Here is a 13,382-nt window from a genome sequence, read left to right on the forward strand (position 1 = left end):
ACCGCGAGTCCCCGGACTCAGTTTATTTTCGGGGGAAAAAATTATCCGAAGAGAAAAAGCCAAAAGCCGAAAAATTAAAAATAAATATTATCAAAAAATAAAAAAGCGGGCAAAAAATAAAAAGGGTGCAACACGAGGACTTCCCAGGGGGTCACCCATCCTAGTACTACTCTCGCCCAAGCACGCTTAACTGCGGAGTTCTGATGGGATCCGGTGCATTAGTGCTGGTATGATCGCACCCATGACATGCCCATCGAAACTCCCTTTTATGACAAAGCAGCAGACCTCGACGGCCCGAGACATTCGCGCCGCCGGGGCCGTTCTGGCGAAGGATTCAACGCGCTGGTCCCGCTATAAGGCATGGCACCGCCAGTCTCCGGACTCAGTTTATTTTCGGGAGAAAAAAATTATCCGAAGAGGAAAAGCCAAAAGCCGAAAAATTAAAAATAAATATTATCAAAAAATAAAAAAACGGGAAAAAAATATAAGGGGTACAACACGAGGACTTCCCGGGGGGTCACCCATCCTAGTACTACTCTCGCCCAAGCCCGCTTAACTGCGGAGTTCTGATGGGATCCGATGCATTAGTGCTGGTATGGTCGCACCCATGACATGCCCTTCGAAACTCCCTTTTATGACAAAGTAACAGACCTCGACGGCCTGAGACATTCGCATCGCCGGGGCCGTTCTGGCGTAGGATTCAACGCGCTGGTCCCGCTATGCGGCATGGCACCGCCAGTCTCCGGACTCAGTTTATTTTCGGGGGAAAAAAATTATCCGAAGAGGAAAAACCAAAAGCCGAAAAATTAAAAATAAATATTATCAAAAAATAAAAAAGCGGGCAAAAAATAAAAGGGGTGCAACACGAGGACTTCCCGGTGGTCACCCATCCTAGTACTAATCTCGCCCAAGCACGCTTAACTGCGGAGTTCTGATGGGATCCGGTGCATTAGTGCTGGTATGATCGCACCCATGACATGCCCATCGAAACTCCCTTTTATGACAAAGCAGCAGACCTCGACGACCCGAGACATTCGCGCCGCCGGGGCCGTTCTGGCGTAGGATTCAACGCGCTGGTCCCGCTATGCGGCATGGCACCGCCAGTCTCCGGACTCAGTTTATTTTCGGAGGAAAAAAATTATCCGAAGAGGAAAAGCCAAAAGCCAAAAAATTAAAAATAAATATTATCAAAAAATAAAAAAGCGGGCAAAAAATAAAAGGGGTGCAACACGAGGACTTCCCAGGGGGTCACCCATCCTAGTACTACTCTCGCCCAAGCACGCTTAACTGCGGAGTTCTGATGGATCCGGTGCATTAGTGCTGGTATGACCGCACCCATGACATGCCCTTCGAAACTCCCTTTTATGACAAAGCAGCAGACCTCGATGGCCCGAAACATTCGCGCCGCCGAGGCCGTTCTGGCGTAGGATTCAACACGCTGGTCCCGCTATGCGGCATGGCACCGCGAGTCTCCGGACTCAGTTTATTTTCGGGAAAAAAAATTATCCGAAGAGAAAAAGCCAAAAGCCGAAAAATTAAAAATAAATATTATCAAAAAATAAAAAAGCGGGCAAAAAATAAAAGGGGTGCAACACGAGGACTTCCCAGGGGGTCACCCATCCTAGTACTACTCTCGCCCAAACACGCTTAACTGCGGAGTTCTGATGGGATCCGGTGCATTAGTGCTGGTATGATCGCACCCATGACTCGCCCATCGAAACTCCCTTTTATGACAAAGCAGCAGACCTCGACGGCCCGAGACATTCGCGCCGCCGGGGCCGTTCTGGCGTAGGATTCAACGCGCTGGTCCCGCTATGCGGCATGGCACCGCCAGTCTCCGGACTCAGTTTATTTTCGGGGGAAAAAAATTATCCGAAGAGGAAAAGCCAAAAGCCAAAAAATTAAAAATAAATATTAAAAATAAAAAAGCGGGCAAAAAATAAAAGGGGTGCAACACGAGGACTTCCCAGGGGGTCACCCATCCTAGTACTACTCTCACCCAAGCACGCTTAACTGCGGAGCTCTGATGGGATCCGGTGCATTAGTGCTGGTATGATCGCACCCATGACATGCCCATCGAAACTCCCTTTTATGACAAAGCAGCAGACCTCGACGGCCCGAGACATTCGCGCCGCCGGGGCCGTTCTGGCGTAGGATTCAACACGCTGGTCCCGCTATGCGGCATGGCACCGCGAGTCCCCGGACTCAGTTTATTTTTGGGGGAAAAAATTATCCGAAGAGAAAAAGCCAAAAGCCGAAAAATTAAAAATAAATATTAAAAATAAAAAAGCGGGCAAAAAATAAAAGGGGTGCAACACGAGGACTTCCCAGGGGGTCACCCATCCTAGTACTACTCTCGCCCAAGCACGCTTAACTACGGAGTTCTGATGGGATCCGGTGCCTTAGTGCTGGTATGATCGCACCTATGACATGCCCATCGAAACTTCCTTTTATGACAAAGCAGCAGACCTCGACGGCCCGAGACATTCGCGCCGCCGGGGCCGTTCTGGCGTAGGATTCAACACGCTGGTCCCGCTATGCGGCATGGCACCGCGAGTCCCCGGACTCAGTTTATTTTCGGGGGAAAAAATTATCCGAAGAGAAGAAGCCAAAAGCCGAAAAATTAAAAATAAATATTATCAAAAAATAAAAAAGCGGGCAAAAAATAAAAAGGGTGCAACACGAGGACTTCCCAGGGGGTCACCCATCCTAGTACTACTCTCGCCCAAGCACGCTTAACTGCGGAGTTCTGATGGGATCCGGTGCATTAGTGCTGGTATGATCGCACCCATGACATGCCCATCGAAACTCCCTTTTATGACAAAGCAGCAGACCTCGACGGCCCGAGACATTCGCGCCGCCGGGGCCGTTCTGGCGAAGGATTCAACGCGCTGGTCCCGCTATAAGGCATGGCACCGCCAGTCTCCGGACTCAGTTTATTTTCGGGGGAAAAAAATTATCCGAAGAGGAAAAGCCAAAAGCCGAAAAATTAAAAATAAATATTATCAAAAAATAAAAAAACGGGAAAAAAATATAAGGGGTGCAACACGAGGACTTCCCGGGGGGTCACCCATCCTAGTACTACTCTCGCCCAAGCCCGCTTAACTGCGGAGTTCTGATGGGATCCGATGCATTAGTGCTGGTATGATCGCACCCATGACATGCCCTTCGAAACTCCCTTTTATGACAAAGTAACAGACCTCGACGGCCTGAGACATTCGCATCGCCGGGGCCGTTCTGGCGTAGGATTCAACGCGCTGGTCCCGCTATGCGGCATGGCACCGCCAGTCTCCGGACTCAGTTTATTTTCGGGGGAAAAAAATTATCCGAAGAGGAAAAACCAAAAGCCGAAAAATTAAAAATAAATATTATCAAAAAATAAAAAAGCGGGCAAAAAATAAAAGGGGTGCAACACGAGGACTTCCCGGTGGTCACCCATCCTAGTACTAATCTCGCCCAAGCACGCTTAACTGCGGAGTTCTGATGGGATCCGGTGCATTAGTGCTGGTATGATCGCACCCATGACATGCCCATCGAAACTCCCTTTTATGACAAAGCAGCAGACCTCGACGACCCGAGACATTCGCGCCGCCGGGGCCGTTCTGGCGTAGGATTCAACGCGCTGGTCCCGCTATGCGGCATGGCACCGCCAGTCTCCGGACTCAGTTTATTTTCGGAGGAAAAAAATTATCCGAAGAGGAAAAGCCAAAAGCCAAAAAATTAAAAATAAATATTATCAAAAAATAAAAAAGCGGGCAAAAAATAAAAGGGGTGCAACACGAGGACTTCCCAGGGGGTCACCCATCCTAGTACTACTCTCGCCCAAGCACGCTTAACTGCGGAGTTCTGATGGATCCGGTGCATTAGTGCTGGTATGATCGCACCCATGACATGCCCTTCGAAACTCCCTTTTATGACAAAGCAGCAGACCTCGATGGCCCGAAACATTCGCGCCGCCGAGGCCGTTCTGGCGTAGGATTCAACACGCTGGTCCCGCTATGCGGCATGGCACCGCGAGTCTCCGGACTCAGTTTATTTTCGGGAAAAAAAATTATCCGAAGAGAAAAAGCCAAAAGCCGAAAAATTAAAAATAAATATTATCAAAAAATAAAAAAGCGGGCAAAAAATAAAAGGGGTGCAACACGAGGACTTCCCAGGGGGTCACCCATCCTAGTACTACTCTCGCCCAAACACGCTTAACTGCGGAGTTCTGATGGGATCCGGTGCATTAGTGCTGGTATGATCGCACCCATGACTCGCCCATCGAAACTCCCTTTTATGACAAAGCAGCAGACCTCGACGGCCCGAGACATTCGCGCCGCCGGGGCCGTTCTGGCGTAGGATTCAACGCGCTGGTCCCGCTATGCGGCATGGCACCGCCAGTCTCCGGACTCAGTTTATTTTCGGGGGAAAAAAATTATCCGAAGAGGAAAAGCCAAAAGCCAAAAAATTAAAAATAAATATTAAAAATAAAAAAGCGGGCAAAAAATAAAAGGGGTGCAACACGAGGACTTCCCAGGGGGTCACCCATCCTAGTACTACTCTCACCCAAGCACGCTTAACTGCGGAGCTCTGATGGGATCCGGTGCATTAGTGCTGGTATGATCGCACCCATGACATGCCCATCGAAACTCCCTTTTATGACAAAGCAGCAGACCTCGACGGCCCGAGACATTCGCGCCGCCGGGGCCGTTCTGGCGTAGGATTCAACACGCTGGTCCCGCTATGCGGCATGGCACCGCGAGTCCCCGGACTCAGTTTATTTTTGGGGGAAAAAATTATCCGAAGAGAAAAAGCCAAAAGCCGAAAAATTAAAAATAAATATTAAAAATAAAAAAGCGGGCAAAAAATAAAAGGGGTGCAACACGAGGACTTCCCAGGGGGTCACCCATCCTAGTACTACTCTCGCCCAAGCACGCTTAACTACGGAGTTCTGATGGGATCCGGTGCCTTAGTGCTGGTATGATCGCACCTATGACATGCCCATCGAAACTTCCTTTTATGACAAAGCAGCAGACCTCGACGGCCCGAGACATTCGCGCCGCCGGGGCCGTTCTGGCGTAGGATTCAACACGCTGGTCCCGCTATGCGGCATGGCACCGCGAGTCCCCGGACTCAGTTTATTTTCGGGGGAAAAAATTATCCGAAGAGAAGAAGCCAAAAGCCGAAAAATTAAAAATAAATATTATCAAAAAATAAAAAAGCGGGCAAAAAATAAAAAGGGTGCAACACGAGGACTTCCCAGGGGGTCACCCATCCTAGTACTACTCTCGCCCAAGCACGCTTAACTGCGGAGTTCTGATGGGATCCGGTGCATTAGTGCTGGTATGATCGCACCCATGACATGCCCATCGAAACTCCCTTTTATGACAAAGCAGCAGACCTCGACGGCCCGAGACATTCGCGCCGCCGGGGCCGTTCTGGCGAAGGATTCAACGCGCTGGTCCCGCTATAAGGCATGGCACCGCCAGTCTCCGGACTCAGTTTATTTTCGGGGGAAAAAAATTATCCGAAGAGGAAAAGCCAAAAGCCGAAAAATTAAAAATAAATATTATCAAAAAATAAAAAAACGGGAAAAAAATATAAGGGGTGCAACACGAGGACTTCCCGGGGGGTCACCCATCCTAGTACTACTCTCGCCCAAGCCCGCTTAACTGCGGAGTTCTGATGGGATCCGATGCATTAGTGCTGGTATGATCGCACCCATGACATGCCCTTCGAAACTCCCTTTTATGACAAAGTAACAGACCTCGACGGCCTGAGACATTCGCATCGCCGGGGCCGTTCTGGCGTAGGATTCAACGCGCTGGTCCCGCTATGCGGCATGGCACCGCCAGTCTCCGGACTCAGTTTATTTTCGGGGGAAAAAAATTATCCGAAGAGGAAAAACCAAAAGCCGAAAAATTAAAAATAAATATTATCAAAAAATAAAAAAGCGGGCAAAAAATAAAAGGGGTGCAACACGAGGACTTCCCGGTGGTCACCCATCCTAGTACTAATCTCGCCCAAGCACGCTTAACTGCGGAGTTCTGATGGGATCCGGTGCATTAGTGCTGGTATGATCGCACCCATGACATGCCCATCGAAACTCCCTTTTATGACAAAGCAGCAGACCTCGACGACCCGAGACATTCGCGCCGCCGGGGCCGTTCTGGCGTAGGATTCAACGCGCTGGTCCCGCTATGCGGCATGGCACCGCCAGTCTCCGGACTCAGTTTATTTTCGGAGGAAAAAAATTATCCGAAGAGGAAAAGCCAAAAGCCAAAAAATTAAAAATAAATATTATCAAAAAATAAAAAAGCGGGCAAAAAATAAAAGGGGTGCAACACGAGGACTTCCCAGGGGGTCACCCATCCTAGTACTACTCTCGCCCAAGCACGCTTAACTGCGGAGTTCTGATGGATCCGGTGCATTAGTGCTGGTATGATCGCACCCATGACATGCCCTTCGAAACTCCCTTTTATGACAAAGCAGCAGACCTCGATGGCCCGAAACATTCGCGCCGCCGAGGCCGTTCTGGCGTAGGATTCAACACGCTGGTCCCGCTATGCGGCATGGCACCGCGAGTCTCCGGACTCAGTTTATTTTCGGGAAAAAAAATTATCCGAAGAGAAAAAGCCAAAAGCCGAAAAATTAAAAATAAATATTATCAAAAAATAAAAAAGCGGGCAAAAAATAAAAGGGGTGCAACACGAGGACTTCCCAGGGGGTCACCCATCCTAGTACTACTCTCGCCCAAACACGCTTAACTGCGGAGTTCTGATGGGATCCGGTGCATTAGTGCTGGTATGATCGCACCCATGACTCGCCCATCGAAACTCCCTTTTATGACAAAGCAGCAGACCTCGACGGCCCGAGACATTCGCGCCGCCGGGGCCGTTCTGGCGTAGGATTCAACGCGCTGGTCCCGCTATGCGGCATGGCACCGCCAGTCTCCGGACTCAGTTTATTTTCGGGGGAAAAAAATTATCCGAAGAGGAAAATCCAAAAGCCGAAAAATTAAAAATAAATATTAAAAATAAAAAAGCGGGCAAAAAATAAAAGGGGTGCAACACGAGGACTTCCCAGGGGGTCACCCATCCTAGTACTACTCTCACCCAAGCACGCTTAACTGCGGAGTTCTGATGGGATCCGGTGCATTAGTGCTGGTATGATCGCACCCATGACATGCCCATCGAAACTCCCTTTTATGACAAAGCAGCAGACCTCGACGGCCCGAGACATTCGCGCCGCCGGGGGCGTTCTGGCGTAGGATTCAACGCGCTGGTCCCGCTATGCGGCATAGCACCGCCAGTCTCCGGACTCAGTTTATTTTCGGGGGAAAAAAATTATCCGAAGAGGAAAAGCCAAAAGCCGAAAAATTAAAAATAAATATTATCAAAAAATAAAAAAGCGGGCAAAAAATAAAAGGGGTGCAACACGAGGACTTCCCAGGGGGTCACCCATCCTAGTACTACTCTCGCCCAAGCACGCTTAACTACGGAGTTCTGATGGGATCCGGTGCCTTAGTGCTGGTATGATCGCACCCATGACATGCCCATCGAAACTTCCTTTTATGACAAAGCAGCAGACCTCGACGGCCCGAGACATTCGCGCCGCCGGGGCCGTTCTGGCGTAGGATTCAACGCGCTGGTCCCGCTATGCGGCATGGCACCGCCAGTCTCCGGACTCAGTTTATTTTCGGGGGAAAAAAATTATCCGAAGAGAAAAAGCCAAAAGCCGAAAAATTAAAAATAAATATTATCAAAAAATAAAAAAGCGGGCAAAAAATAAAAGGGGTGCAACACGAGGACTTCCCAGGGGGCCACCCATCCTAGTACTACTCTCGCCCAAGCACGCTTAACTGTGGAGTTCTGATGGGATCCGGTGCATTAGTGCTGGTATGATCGCACCCATGACTTGCCCATCGAAACTCCCTTTTATGACAAAGTAGCAGACCTCGACGGCCCGAGACATTCGCGCCGCCGGGGCCGTTCTGGCGTAGGATTCAACGCGCTGGTCCCGCTATGCTGCATGGCACCGCCAGTCTCCGGACTCAGTTTATTTTCAGGGAAAAAAAATTATCCGAAGAGGAAAAGCCAAAAGCCGAAAAATTAAAAATAAATATTATGAAAAAATAATAAAGCGGGCAAAAAATAAAAGGGGTGCAACACGAGGACTTTCCAGGGGGTCACCCATCCTAGTACTACTCTCGCCCAAGCCCGCTTAACTGCGGAGTTCTGATGGGATCCAGTGCATTAGGGCTGGTATGATCGCACCCATGACATGCCCTTCGAAACTCCCTTTTATGACAAAGCAGCAGACCTCGACGGCCCGAGACATTCGCGCCGCCGGGGCCGTTCTGGCGTAGGATTCAACGCGCTGCTCCCGCTATGCGGCATGGCACCGCCAGTCTCCGGACTCAGTTTATTTTCGGGGGAAAAAAATTATCCGAAGAGAAAAAGCCAAAAGCCGAAAAATTAAAAATAAATATTATCAAAAAATAAAAAAGCGGGCAAAAAATAAAAGGGGTGCAACACGAGGACTTCTCGGGGGTCACCCATCCTAGTACTACTCTCGCCCAAACACGCTTAACTGCGGAGTTCTGATGGGATCCGGTGCATTAGTGCTGGTATGATCGCACCCATGACTCGCCCATCGAAACTCCCTTTTATGACAAAGCAGCAGACCTCGACGGCCCGAGACATTCGCGCCGCCGGGGCCGTTCTGGCGTAGGATTCAACGCGCTGGTCCCGCTATGCGGCATGGCACCGCCAGTCTCCGGACTCAGTTTATTTTCGGGGGAAAAAAATTATCCGAAGAGGAAAAGCCAAAAGCCGAAAAATTAAAAATAAATATTAAAAATAAAAAAGCGGGCAAAAAATAAAAGGGGTGCAACACGAGGACTTCCCAGGGGGTCACCCATCCTAGTACTACTCTCACCCAAGCACGCTTAACTGCGGAGCTCTGATGGGATCCGGTGCATTAGTGCTGGTATGATCGCACCCATGACATGCCCATCGAAACTCCCTTTTATGACAAAGCAGCAGACCTCGACGGCCCGAGACATTCGCGCCGCCGGGGCCGTTCTGGCGTAGGATTCAACACGCTGGTCCCGCTATGCGGCATGGCACCGCGAGTCCCCGGACTCAGTTTATTTTTGGGGGAAAAAATTATCCGAAGAGAAAAAGCCAAAAGCCGAAAAATTAAAAATAAATATTAAAAATAAAAAAGCGGGCAAAAAATAAAAGGGGTGCAACACGAGGACTTCCCAGGGGGTCACCCATCCTAGTACTACTCTCGCCCAAGCACGCTTAACTACGGAGTTCTGATGGGATCCGGTGCCTTAGTGCTGGTATGATCGCACCCATGACATGCCCATCGAAACTTCCTTTTATGACAAAGCAGCAGACCTCGACGGCCCGAGACATTCGCGCCGCCGGGGCCGTTCTGGCGTAGGATTCAACACGCTGGTCCCGCTATGCGGCATGGCACCGCGAGTCCCCGGACTCAGTTTATTTTCGGGGGAAAAAATTATCCGAAGAGAAAAAGCCAAAAGCCGAAAAATTAAAAATAAATATTATCAAAAAATAAAAAAGCGGGCAAAAAATAAAAAGGGTGCAACACGAGGACTTCCCAGGGGGTCACCCATCCTAGTACTACTCTCGCCCAAGCACGCTTAACTGCGGAGTTCTGATGGGATCCGGTGCATTAGTGCTGGTATGATCGCACCCATGACATGCCCATCGAAACTCCCTTTTATGACAAAGCAGCAGACCTCGACGGCCCGAGACATTCGCGCCGCCGGGGCCGTTCTGGCGAAGGATTCAACGCGCTGGTCCCGCTATAAGGCATGGCACCGCCAGTCTCCGGACTCAGTTTATTTTCGGGGGAAAAAAATTATCCGAAGAGGAAAAGCCAAAAGCCGAAAAATTAAAAATAAATATTATCAAAAAATAAAAAAACGGGAAAAAAATATAAGGGGTGCAACACGAGGACTTCCCGGGGGGTCACCCATCCTAGTACTACTCTCGCCCAAGCCCGCTTAACTGCGGAGTTCTGATGGGATCCGATGCATTAGTGCTGGTATGATCGCACCCATGACATGCCCTTCGAAACTCCCTTTTATGACAAAGTAACAGACCTCGACGGCCTGAGACATTCGCATCGCCGGGGCCGTTCTGGCGTAGGATTCAACGCGCTGGTCCCGCTATGCGGCATGGCACCGCCAGTCTCCGGACTCAGTTTATTTTCGGGGGAAAAAAATTATCCGAAGAGGAAAAACCAAAAGCCGAAAAATTAAAAATAAATATTATCAAAAAATAAAAAAGCGGGCAAAAAATAAAAGGGGTGCAACACGAGGACTTCCCGGTGGTCACCCATCCTAGTACTAATCTCGCCCAAGCACGCTTAACTGCGGAGTTCTGATGGGATCCGGTGCATTAGTGCTGGTATGATCGCACCCATGACATGCCCATCGAAACTCCCTTTTATGACAAAGCAGCAGACCTCGACGACCCGAGACATTCGCGCCGCCGGGGCCGTTCTGGCGTAGGATTCAACGCGCTGGTCCCGCTATGCGGCATGGCACCGCCAGTCTCCGGACTCAGTTTATTTTCGGAGGAAAAAAATTATCCGAAGAGGAAAAGCCAAAAGCCAAAAAATTAAAAATAAATATTATCAAAAAATAAAAAAGCGGGCAAAAAATAAAAGGGGTGCAACACGAGGACTTCCCAGGGGGTCACCCATCCTAGTACTACTCTCGCCCAAGCACGCTTAACTGCGGAGTTCTGATGGATCCGGTGCATTAGTGCTGGTATGATCGCACCCATGACATGCCCTTCGAAACTCCCTTTTATGACAAAGCAGCAGACCTCGATGGCCCGAAACATTCGCGCCGCCGAGGCCGTTCTGGCGTAGGATTCAACACGCTGGTCCCGCTATGCGGCATGGCACCGCGAGTCTCCGGACTCAGTTTATTTTCGGGAAAAAAAATTATCCGAAGAGAAAAAGCCAAAAGCCGAAAAATTAAAAATAAATATTATCAAAAAATAAAAAAGCGGGCAAAAAATAAAAGGGGTGCAACACGAGGACTTCCCAGGGGGTCACCCATCCTAGTACTACTCTCGCCCAAACACGCTTAACTGCGGAGTTCTGATGGGATCCGGTGCATTAGTGCTGGTATGATCGCACCCATGACTCGCCCATCGAAACTCCCTTTTATGACAAAGCAGCAGACCTCGACGGCCCGAGACATTCGCGCCGCCGGGGCCGTTCTGGCGTAGGATTCAACGCGCTGGTCCCGCTATGCGGCATGGCACCGCCAGTCTCCGGACTCAGTTTATTTTCGGGGGAAAAAAATTATCCGAAGAGGAAAATCCAAAAGCCGAAAAATTAAAAATAAATATTAAAAATAAAAAAGCGGGCAAAAAATAAAAGGGGTGCAGCACGAGGACTTCCCAGGGGGTCACCCATCCTAGTACTACTCTCACCCAAGCACGCTTAACTGCGGAGTTCTGATGGGATCCGGTGCATTAGTGCTGGTATGATCGCACCCATGACATGCCCATCGAAACTCCCTTTTATGACAAAGCAGCAGACCTCGACGGCCCGAGACATTCGCGCCGCCGGGGCCGTTCTGGCGTAGGATTCAACGCGCTGGTCCCGCTATGCGGCATAGCACCGCCAGTCTCCGGACTCAGTTTATTTTCGGGGGAAAAAAATTATCCGAAGAGGAAAAGCCAAAAGCCGAAAAATTAAAAATAAATATTATCAAAAAATAAAAAAGCGGGCAAAAAATAAAAGGGGTGCAACACGAGGACTTCCCAGGGGGTCACCCATCCTAGTACTACTCTCGCCCAAGCACGCTTAACTACGGAGTTCTGATGGGATCCGGTGCCTTAGTGCTGGTATGATCGCACCCATGACATGCCCATCGAAACTTCCTTTTATGACAAAGCAGCAGACCTCGACGGCCCGAGACATTCGCGCCGCCGGGGCCGTTCTGGCGTAGGATTCAACGCGCTGGTCCCGCTATGCGGCATGGCACCGCCAGTCTCCGGACTCAGTTTATTTTCGGGGGAAAAAAATTATCCGAAGAGGAAAAGCCAAAAGCCGAAAAATTAAAAATAAATATTATCAAAAAATAAAAAAACGGGAAAAAAATATAAGGGGTGCAACACGAGGACTTCCCGGGGGGTCACCCATCCTAGTACTACTCTCGCCCAAGCCCGCTTAACTGCGGAGTTCTGATGGGATCCGATGCATTAGTGCTGGTATGATCGCACCCATGACATGCCCTTCGAAACTCCCTTTTATGACAAAGTAACAGACCTCGACGGCCTGAGACATTCGCATCGCCGGGGCCGTTCTGGCGTAGGATTCAACGCGCTGGTCCCGCTATGCGGCATGGCACCGCCAGTCTCCGGACTCAGTTTATTTTCGGGGGAAAAAAATTATCCGAAGAGGAAAAACCAAAAGCCGAAAAATTAAAAATAAATATTATCAAAAAATAAAAAAGCGGGCAAAAAATAAAAGGGGTGCAACACGAGGACTTCCCGGTGGTCACCCATCCTAGTACTAATCTCGCCCAAGCACGCTTAACTGCGGAGTTCTGATGGGATCCGGTGCATTAGTGCTGGTATGATCGCACCCATGACATGCCCATCGAAACTCCCTTTTATGACAAAGCAGCAGACCTCGACGACCCGAGACATTCGCGCCGCCGGGGCCGTTCTGGCGTAGGATTCAACGCGCTGGTCCCGCTATGCGGCATGGCACCGCCAGTCTCCGGACTCAGTTTATTTTCGGAGGAAAAAAATTATCCGAAGAGGAAAAGCCAAAAGCCAAAAAATTAAAAATAAATATTATCAAAAAATAAAAAAGCGGGCAAAAAATAAAAGGGGTGCAACACGAGGACTTCCCAGGGGGTCACCCATCCTAGTACTACTCTCGCCCAAGCACGCTTAACTGCGGAGTTCTGATGGATCCGGTGCATTAGTGCTGGTATGATCGCACCCATGACATGCCCTTCGAAACTCCCTTTTATGACAAAGCAGCAGACCTCGATGGCCCGAAACATTCGCGCCGCCGAGGCCGTTCTGGCGTAGGATTCAACACGCTGGTCCCGCTATGCGGCATGGCACCGCGAGTCTCCGGACTCAGTTTATTTTCGGGAAAAAAAATTATCCGAAGAGAAAAAGCCAAAAGCCGAAAAATTAAAAATAAATATTATCAAAAAATAAAAAAGCGGGCAAAAAATAAAAGGGGTGCAACACGAGGACTTCCCAGGGGGTCACCCATCCTAGTACTACTCTCGCCCAAACACGCTTAACTGCGGAGTTCTGATGGGATCCGGTGCATTAGTGCTGGTATGATCGCACCCATGACTCGCCCATCGAAAC

At 49.5% G+C, this 13,382-nt stretch overlaps 37 non-coding genes across 37 annotated transcripts; all 37 read right to left on the reverse strand.

The window, feature by feature from the left end:
- Window positions 1–122: 122 nt before the first annotated feature.
- LOC149766450 (5S ribosomal RNA) lies at window positions 123–241 on the reverse strand. The gene has a single exon (XR_016412448.1). It is a non-coding gene; the product is annotated as a 5S ribosomal RNA (ribosomal RNA).
- A 247-nt stretch (window positions 242–488) lies between these two features.
- Window positions 489–607, reverse strand: LOC149766451 (5S ribosomal RNA). Its single transcript, XR_016407906.1, has one exon. It is a non-coding gene; the product is annotated as a 5S ribosomal RNA (ribosomal RNA).
- Window positions 608–854: 247 nt separating this feature from the next.
- Window positions 855–972, reverse strand: LOC149766452 (5S ribosomal RNA). The gene has a single exon (XR_016405137.1). It is a non-coding gene; the product is annotated as a 5S ribosomal RNA (ribosomal RNA).
- A 247-nt stretch (window positions 973–1,219) lies between these two features.
- On the reverse strand, window positions 1,220–1,337 carry LOC149766453 (5S ribosomal RNA). The gene has a single exon (XR_016407686.1). It is a non-coding gene; the product is annotated as a 5S ribosomal RNA (ribosomal RNA).
- Window positions 1,338–1,583: 246 nt separating this feature from the next.
- On the reverse strand, window positions 1,584–1,702 carry LOC149766454 (5S ribosomal RNA). The gene has a single exon (XR_016401080.1). It is a non-coding gene; the product is annotated as a 5S ribosomal RNA (ribosomal RNA).
- A 243-nt stretch (window positions 1,703–1,945) lies between these two features.
- Window positions 1,946–2,064, reverse strand: LOC149766455 (5S ribosomal RNA). Its single transcript, XR_016404891.1, has one exon. It is a non-coding gene; the product is annotated as a 5S ribosomal RNA (ribosomal RNA).
- Window positions 2,065–2,306: 242 nt separating this feature from the next.
- On the reverse strand, window positions 2,307–2,425 carry LOC149766456 (5S ribosomal RNA). The gene has a single exon (XR_016403602.1). It is a non-coding gene; the product is annotated as a 5S ribosomal RNA (ribosomal RNA).
- A 246-nt stretch (window positions 2,426–2,671) lies between these two features.
- On the reverse strand, window positions 2,672–2,790 carry LOC149766457 (5S ribosomal RNA). The gene has a single exon (XR_016412449.1). It is a non-coding gene; the product is annotated as a 5S ribosomal RNA (ribosomal RNA).
- A 247-nt stretch (window positions 2,791–3,037) lies between these two features.
- On the reverse strand, window positions 3,038–3,156 carry LOC149766458 (5S ribosomal RNA). Its single transcript, XR_016406940.1, has one exon. It is a non-coding gene; the product is annotated as a 5S ribosomal RNA (ribosomal RNA).
- Window positions 3,157–3,403: 247 nt separating this feature from the next.
- Window positions 3,404–3,521, reverse strand: LOC149766459 (5S ribosomal RNA). Its single transcript, XR_016405138.1, has one exon. It is a non-coding gene; the product is annotated as a 5S ribosomal RNA (ribosomal RNA).
- A 247-nt stretch (window positions 3,522–3,768) lies between these two features.
- LOC149766460 (5S ribosomal RNA) lies at window positions 3,769–3,886 on the reverse strand. Its single transcript, XR_016406491.1, has one exon. It is a non-coding gene; the product is annotated as a 5S ribosomal RNA (ribosomal RNA).
- A 246-nt stretch (window positions 3,887–4,132) lies between these two features.
- LOC149766461 (5S ribosomal RNA) lies at window positions 4,133–4,251 on the reverse strand. Its single transcript, XR_016401081.1, has one exon. It is a non-coding gene; the product is annotated as a 5S ribosomal RNA (ribosomal RNA).
- A 243-nt stretch (window positions 4,252–4,494) lies between these two features.
- Window positions 4,495–4,613, reverse strand: LOC149766462 (5S ribosomal RNA). Its single transcript, XR_016404892.1, has one exon. It is a non-coding gene; the product is annotated as a 5S ribosomal RNA (ribosomal RNA).
- A 242-nt stretch (window positions 4,614–4,855) lies between these two features.
- LOC149766463 (5S ribosomal RNA) lies at window positions 4,856–4,974 on the reverse strand. The gene has a single exon (XR_016403603.1). It is a non-coding gene; the product is annotated as a 5S ribosomal RNA (ribosomal RNA).
- Window positions 4,975–5,220: 246 nt separating this feature from the next.
- Window positions 5,221–5,339, reverse strand: LOC149766464 (5S ribosomal RNA). Its single transcript, XR_016412450.1, has one exon. It is a non-coding gene; the product is annotated as a 5S ribosomal RNA (ribosomal RNA).
- Window positions 5,340–5,586: 247 nt separating this feature from the next.
- On the reverse strand, window positions 5,587–5,705 carry LOC149766465 (5S ribosomal RNA). The gene has a single exon (XR_016406941.1). It is a non-coding gene; the product is annotated as a 5S ribosomal RNA (ribosomal RNA).
- A 247-nt stretch (window positions 5,706–5,952) lies between these two features.
- LOC149766466 (5S ribosomal RNA) lies at window positions 5,953–6,070 on the reverse strand. The gene has a single exon (XR_016405139.1). It is a non-coding gene; the product is annotated as a 5S ribosomal RNA (ribosomal RNA).
- A 247-nt stretch (window positions 6,071–6,317) lies between these two features.
- LOC149766467 (5S ribosomal RNA) lies at window positions 6,318–6,435 on the reverse strand. The gene has a single exon (XR_016406493.1). It is a non-coding gene; the product is annotated as a 5S ribosomal RNA (ribosomal RNA).
- Window positions 6,436–6,681: 246 nt separating this feature from the next.
- LOC149766468 (5S ribosomal RNA) lies at window positions 6,682–6,800 on the reverse strand. Its single transcript, XR_016401082.1, has one exon. It is a non-coding gene; the product is annotated as a 5S ribosomal RNA (ribosomal RNA).
- A 243-nt stretch (window positions 6,801–7,043) lies between these two features.
- LOC149766469 (5S ribosomal RNA) lies at window positions 7,044–7,162 on the reverse strand. Its single transcript, XR_016402157.1, has one exon. It is a non-coding gene; the product is annotated as a 5S ribosomal RNA (ribosomal RNA).
- A 247-nt stretch (window positions 7,163–7,409) lies between these two features.
- Window positions 7,410–7,528, reverse strand: LOC149766470 (5S ribosomal RNA). Its single transcript, XR_016400723.1, has one exon. It is a non-coding gene; the product is annotated as a 5S ribosomal RNA (ribosomal RNA).
- Window positions 7,529–7,775: 247 nt separating this feature from the next.
- LOC149766471 (5S ribosomal RNA) lies at window positions 7,776–7,894 on the reverse strand. Its single transcript, XR_016405158.1, has one exon. It is a non-coding gene; the product is annotated as a 5S ribosomal RNA (ribosomal RNA).
- Window positions 7,895–8,141: 247 nt separating this feature from the next.
- Window positions 8,142–8,260, reverse strand: LOC149766472 (5S ribosomal RNA). The gene has a single exon (XR_016405494.1). It is a non-coding gene; the product is annotated as a 5S ribosomal RNA (ribosomal RNA).
- A 247-nt stretch (window positions 8,261–8,507) lies between these two features.
- LOC149766473 (5S ribosomal RNA) lies at window positions 8,508–8,625 on the reverse strand. Its single transcript, XR_016407150.1, has one exon. It is a non-coding gene; the product is annotated as a 5S ribosomal RNA (ribosomal RNA).
- A 243-nt stretch (window positions 8,626–8,868) lies between these two features.
- Window positions 8,869–8,987, reverse strand: LOC149766474 (5S ribosomal RNA). Its single transcript, XR_016404893.1, has one exon. It is a non-coding gene; the product is annotated as a 5S ribosomal RNA (ribosomal RNA).
- A 242-nt stretch (window positions 8,988–9,229) lies between these two features.
- LOC149766475 (5S ribosomal RNA) lies at window positions 9,230–9,348 on the reverse strand. Its single transcript, XR_016400724.1, has one exon. It is a non-coding gene; the product is annotated as a 5S ribosomal RNA (ribosomal RNA).
- A 246-nt stretch (window positions 9,349–9,594) lies between these two features.
- On the reverse strand, window positions 9,595–9,713 carry LOC149766476 (5S ribosomal RNA). Its single transcript, XR_016412451.1, has one exon. It is a non-coding gene; the product is annotated as a 5S ribosomal RNA (ribosomal RNA).
- A 247-nt stretch (window positions 9,714–9,960) lies between these two features.
- Window positions 9,961–10,079, reverse strand: LOC149766477 (5S ribosomal RNA). Its single transcript, XR_016406942.1, has one exon. It is a non-coding gene; the product is annotated as a 5S ribosomal RNA (ribosomal RNA).
- Window positions 10,080–10,326: 247 nt separating this feature from the next.
- On the reverse strand, window positions 10,327–10,444 carry LOC149766478 (5S ribosomal RNA). Its single transcript, XR_016405140.1, has one exon. It is a non-coding gene; the product is annotated as a 5S ribosomal RNA (ribosomal RNA).
- A 247-nt stretch (window positions 10,445–10,691) lies between these two features.
- LOC149766479 (5S ribosomal RNA) lies at window positions 10,692–10,809 on the reverse strand. The gene has a single exon (XR_016406494.1). It is a non-coding gene; the product is annotated as a 5S ribosomal RNA (ribosomal RNA).
- A 246-nt stretch (window positions 10,810–11,055) lies between these two features.
- On the reverse strand, window positions 11,056–11,174 carry LOC149766480 (5S ribosomal RNA). Its single transcript, XR_016401083.1, has one exon. It is a non-coding gene; the product is annotated as a 5S ribosomal RNA (ribosomal RNA).
- A 243-nt stretch (window positions 11,175–11,417) lies between these two features.
- Window positions 11,418–11,536, reverse strand: LOC149766481 (5S ribosomal RNA). Its single transcript, XR_016405324.1, has one exon. It is a non-coding gene; the product is annotated as a 5S ribosomal RNA (ribosomal RNA).
- Window positions 11,537–11,783: 247 nt separating this feature from the next.
- On the reverse strand, window positions 11,784–11,902 carry LOC149766482 (5S ribosomal RNA). Its single transcript, XR_016400725.1, has one exon. It is a non-coding gene; the product is annotated as a 5S ribosomal RNA (ribosomal RNA).
- Window positions 11,903–12,149: 247 nt separating this feature from the next.
- Window positions 12,150–12,268, reverse strand: LOC149766483 (5S ribosomal RNA). Its single transcript, XR_016406943.1, has one exon. It is a non-coding gene; the product is annotated as a 5S ribosomal RNA (ribosomal RNA).
- Window positions 12,269–12,515: 247 nt separating this feature from the next.
- LOC149766484 (5S ribosomal RNA) lies at window positions 12,516–12,633 on the reverse strand. Its single transcript, XR_016405141.1, has one exon. It is a non-coding gene; the product is annotated as a 5S ribosomal RNA (ribosomal RNA).
- Window positions 12,634–12,880: 247 nt separating this feature from the next.
- Window positions 12,881–12,998, reverse strand: LOC149766485 (5S ribosomal RNA). Its single transcript, XR_016406495.1, has one exon. It is a non-coding gene; the product is annotated as a 5S ribosomal RNA (ribosomal RNA).
- A 246-nt stretch (window positions 12,999–13,244) lies between these two features.
- LOC149766486 (5S ribosomal RNA) lies at window positions 13,245–13,363 on the reverse strand. The gene has a single exon (XR_016401084.1). It is a non-coding gene; the product is annotated as a 5S ribosomal RNA (ribosomal RNA).
- Window positions 13,364–13,382: the final 19 nt, after the last annotated feature.

This window comes from Phoenix dactylifera, chromosome 4 (assembly GCF_051530095.1).
Source record: "Phoenix dactylifera cultivar Ajwa chromosome 4, Ajwa_hap1_PhDact_Kaust_v1.1, whole genome shotgun sequence".
NCBI lineage: Eukaryota > Viridiplantae > Streptophyta > Magnoliopsida > Arecales > Arecaceae > Phoenix > Phoenix dactylifera.